This window comes from Lonchura striata, chromosome 10 (assembly GCF_050655825.1).
Source record: "Lonchura striata isolate lonStrDom1 chromosome 10, ASM5065582v1, whole genome shotgun sequence".
NCBI classification, from domain to species: Eukaryota; Metazoa; Chordata; class Aves; order Passeriformes; family Estrildidae; genus Lonchura; species Lonchura striata.
The window spans coordinates 13,326,549-13,331,129 of NC_140712.1; positions in this window are offsets into that span (position 1 = coordinate 13,326,549).

Sequence of the window (4,581 nt, forward strand, 5' to 3'; positions counted from 1 at the left end):
GGTTTGAGAGCTCCTCAGAATGATTCTACAAACTAAGGCTGGTTTCTCAGCTTTGTAGTTCTTCTCCTTTCTGTTGTAGTTTAGGGCAACTCAAACAAACTGCCAATTGTTTTGAAGAACTGCATTATGTGATTACAGGAAACATTAAAGTTGTGTCCAAAGATCTACAGGAATAGGTTTTGATGATACTAATAGAGGAGCCTAACACAGAAGCATGAATCAGCTGCTTGTGCCTGTTACTGGTTTGAAGCAAGAGAAATCCAAATTTCTCAATGTCTGCAATAGGAAATCCTAAGCTGGCTCAGCTGCCTCTTCTGTAAGTTTAGCCCATGAGTCCAAACAGGCTGTTTTGGAAAATAGGTCAAAATCTGTTTTGGCTTAGTATTCTCTAGTTTAGAAAATTCAATGACTCAATTCTGTTTCCAGCAAGGCTGTGTTATATCCTGTGGCAATAAGTCACTGTGCATCCCTGTCTTCCACTGTCAGGCCACAAATGTCAAAGATTCTCATAAAATCTTTTCATTCTTCTCCTTTTGAATAAAGAAAATTACTTTTGAATTCACTCAAAGCTTTAGCATTAGCATTTCATTAATAAGAAAACTCATCAAATGAGGAAAGGGGTCTTGCATTTAAAGAACTGTGATCTCACTTGGAACAGAAGGTGTTTAAGGGTTATGTACAATAGTTCCAGTGATGGAATCTTTTTAAGTCAGGGAAGGATGAAAGAGACCTAATTTTTTTTTTTAATGCAAAATGTCTTTTGAGAAGCCTTTCTTAAAGTAAATAAATAAACAATGCAGACAGTTTGGGGAGAATAAGGGCTGAATTAATGCACAAATTCTTCTGGCATTACTGCAGCCCTGTGGAAGAGACTGAGATTAGACAACCAGAAACAAACATGGTTTCAAACTGGACAACTGAACTCTTCTTTTTCCATGTGTACACACCCTCCCATGTCTATTTATTATGCAGAGACTTGTTTACAGTAGAAGAAAAAGTTACAGTACAAGCAAAAGTGGGCAGAACTAATAATGGTTCCAACCTGTGGCATAATGTCTGATATTCTGAAAATGTTAAAATTACTTTGTTTTATTTCAAAAAGACATGATAGCTGATTGTAACTTTTGGTGGGGCCACCTGAAAGTTTAGAGGAAAGTCATCCATTGCATGATGTATTTCTTAAAGACTGTTAATGTGGGTGAGATAAGTGATCAGTTCTGAAGCAGATGGATAATTGTTTCAGAGGCACCAAATTAAGAAAGCCTTGTGCAAGAAAGCTATCATAGAAAGTTTCCAGCTCTTCCCCATGACTTGGAACTGGTTTATGGCATTCAGTGTGGTTGTGGTTTCAGCTTCTGAGAACAGCAGCTTGTGCTGAACTTTCTGTGCTGGTTTTCTGGTTGTGCTTTTCCTCTGTGCTCCCCACGTGTTTTTTCAGAAGCCAGCCTTGTTCCTTATTGCCACTGCAAACACATCATTGCTTTTGTATTGTGTGCAGGAAGGAGGCACAGGGAAGTTCTGACACTCCAAAGCTTGTGTGGCTGCAGCCACCCCTCAGTGAAGGTGTTTGTTTTATTGGTGATGGGTCAGGCTTTAGCATAAGAGAGGAACTTGGCTATTGGTGAAAGAGCTCTCGGAGACATTGCTTTCATTAGTGATAAACTGAAATTAAAACAAATATTAACTTTATTTGGAAGCACCTAAATCCTTAGAAATTCTTTATTATATATGAACATAATAAACTACTTAGGTACTCATTTTTAAAAGCTCATCAGAATGATGAGTTTAGTGAAATAAGAAGTTAATATAAGGAATGTGAAACAAATTAAGTTTTTTCTTGGTCAGCAAGTGTTGTTTGAAGTTTAAGGGAGACCAAGAATGGCCAGTTTCTCACACAAGCACATTTTTATTCCTTGCTCCATGATAATTTATTTAACCAAAAGTACCTATCTAAAAATGAAAAAATCTGTTAAAGTTTTTGTTGGAGCTTCTTCTTCTGACAGTGCTATGTATCTACTTAGTGATAAAAGGAATTTGTGTATGAATTCAGGGGTAGGAAGCTGATTAAGATGGTCATGAAATAGTCTCAAAATGGGTAAAATAGCATGAAAGTGATTGTTTATATTTAAACTAGGTTTTGTCAAGACTGACATTTATGAGATACAACTTTAAATTAAATAATATTGCCATATGCCAGACAAAATGTATCTTTCTCTCATGCCAAGTAATTCCTGGAACTTTGCATAATGCAACCAGAATGATTGGACTTCTTGTTCACTACAAAGGTCTATGTTGAATACTACAAATTCTTCAGAGCCTGAGTAGGCATTCACTGAATTAACAAAGTTGGGTTTTATACCATTAAACAAAAATAAAGCAGGATTTTTTTTTTTGTTCTAAATATTTCACAATAGACTGTTGAAGGAAAATAATGCAAAATGCTCTTCATTGCTGAGCAGAAGGGTATGTGACCTTCTAGGGACCCCGTAGCTCCTGTAATAACATGATAAGAGTTGGGTTTTAGTAATAAGAGCTTGAATCTCCCCTGGTAACTAGGTAGAAAGAAAATTGCTTACATTAAATCAGTGGCAATGAAATCACTGGTATATGAAACTGGTAAGATGACAGAAGTTCTTAATTCTTTCTATGATGGTGGTTTCAATGCAGACTTGAAGGTGTGAGGGGAATGTTTGCTTTGCCCCAAGGATGCAGAGCCACTGGTGAATCTGTCCCTGATGTACTCCATGCTGTGTGAGCAAAGAAAGAGGAAGCAGACACATCTGTGTGAGCAGAGCTGTCAGCACAAGGTCATGCTGGAAATCCAGGGAGATTATTGCTCCATCCTGGATATTGGACAGAATCAGATGCCAGGTGGGGAGTTTAAACATGGGAAAATGTGTATACTTTCCTTGCTGTGCCTTTCCTTCCCTATATAAAAGTAAAGGAATCTGAAGTGGCACTCTTAGACATCCCTATTTTTGCAATAATGGCTGCCTGTCTTTCCCAGGCACTCAAAGAAAGATGTTGTAATTTAACCAGCCATTTCATTATTTCCATTTCTTTCAACTTCCCATATGTGCTATTTTCCTGTTACCCTTAACAAGTCAATTATCAAGCACTGAGAGAGCTGAGGCTACTGCAAGTGCCTGTTTTCAAATACTTCCAGCACTACTTTTTGATTTAGGTGTGTATCAGCCAGGGGAACAGATGATGTTCAGCCTGTCAGGTTCTCTCACTGGGGAGCAAAATTGTCCAACAAACATAAACTGTGTGTATAAAAACTTATCAATTTCTTTACAGTGAACTGATTGCAGATTTTGAGTCTGTTTCTGTTCACTGTTGTTAAAGAACTAGCAAAGCACAAAATGCTGCAGAGTGTTTGCAGGCAATCAGATTTCAGCATTGCCTTCATCTCCAGCCACACTTCCAGTGCTGCCTGGGGGGTGCCTGGGTGCTGCTTCTAAACAGTTCCTTCATTTGGCAGCATCCACTGCACCCTGAAACCTGTTCATATCCCCTCCAGGACTGTTTCTAGTTAGTCATAAATGCACCCTTCCAAAGAACAGTGTGCACATAGGCAGGTGTATTTGAGGGAGTTAGAAACACAATATTGGAAATCACTCAGTTCACATTTTGAGAATTCTTCTTGTACAGTGTCTTGTAAGGAGCTGCCCTGTTTGATCCGTCTAACATAATATTCAGTGCAGAGATGGACTTTTTTGGCCTCCCCAGAAGAATTTTCTTCATGTAAACTGGAGTTTGGCTTCCCTAGATAAAGCCATTTAAAAAAAAAAAAAAAATCACTGAAGTACTCTCATATCAGTGTAATTGCTTGAACCCATTTATACTGCAAACACTTTTTCTTTCATGCCCAGCTTCAGAGGGTCTATACTACTTGCACTTTTAACACCAGGCAGATTTGGCAATTCTGTTTCACAAATCTTCACAATTCTCTTTCTGGCTTATTGCCCAAACTCCCAAACTTTAGAGTGTGTTGAGAAGTGTAGGTGCTCAACATCTGGAGTGTCGTGGTCATCAAAGTTTCAAAAAAGAACATTAGCTCTTATTCTGGAAGGAAAGAAAAGCTTTATGAGAAGCTCATATTGTCAGGTACAAAACAATCCATAAGAGCCTCTTGAAATCTTTCTGCCTATACTGCCTGGAGACAGGGTAGAAGTTTTCAGACACCACTTTTGGGTACTTGGGGTTGGTGTTTATGTTTTTGGTGTGTTTCTTTTCGATTGTAAATGTTGTTGATGTAAGAAGCTTTATAAAAGATGTTCCACGTGGCCCTGAACACTAACAAAGATCTCTTTAGTGATTTCTTTTATCTGGAACAAATGCAGGCAGAATGGTCAGTTTTCAGTATGACTGAATGCAGCTCCTTAATTTGTGTACATGAGATTTAATTTTCTTATAAACAGGTCTCATGTTTTTGTGCTCTGGGCTTTATTACAACCATCCTTCCCCTGAATAATCCATGTGTGAGGAGGTGCACAGGAGCCAGGGGGCTGGTTCAGCTGGTTTTTGAGGGTCATTTTCACAAGAAATCTGTAAGGAAGAATCTCCTAGTCTTAGGTA